This window comes from Buceros rhinoceros, unplaced genomic scaffold (assembly GCF_000710305.1).
Source record: "Buceros rhinoceros silvestris isolate BGI_N320 unplaced genomic scaffold, ASM71030v1 scaffold11822, whole genome shotgun sequence".
Taxonomy (NCBI): Eukaryota; Metazoa; Chordata; class Aves; order Bucerotiformes; family Bucerotidae; genus Buceros; species Buceros rhinoceros.
In genome coordinates this window covers 17,206-17,494 of record NW_010399499.1, presented here as the reverse complement: position 1 = coordinate 17,494, position 289 = coordinate 17,206, and the positions used below count along the sequence as shown (strand labels likewise).

Genomic DNA, 289 nt, shown 5'->3' with positions numbered 1-289 from the left:
TGGTCAGGCTCCAAACTGCGGTGGGGAGGAGAGCTTGGAGGCAGGGGGTCCAGCCTGGGAAAGAGCAGGGGGGTCCGAGCTGGACGGAGAGCTTGGTTGTGGAGCCAGCAAGGACGAAGGAAACCAGAACCTAGATGGGGGAGCATGCTTTGGGAAAACGGATGAGCCAGGAGGTGCATGCTGGTGCGTGGTCTTCCCCATACCACCTGTCTGCTCTGGGCAAGTGTCCCACGGGCAGGCGGTGCTCAGGGCTCTGGCAGGAGCACATCAAGTGATGCTGGGCATGCCA

General features: G+C 61.9%; 1 protein-coding gene across 1 annotated transcript in view; it reads left to right on the top strand.

The window, feature by feature from the left end:
* Positions 1 to 289, top strand: part of LOC104489351 (carboxyl-terminal PDZ ligand of neuronal nitric oxide synthase protein-like) — a gene marked incomplete at both ends in the record, with an annotated part of 23,317 nt that overhangs the window by 6,510 nt on the left and 16,518 nt on the right. The gene's annotated exons all lie outside the window — the stretch shown is intronic.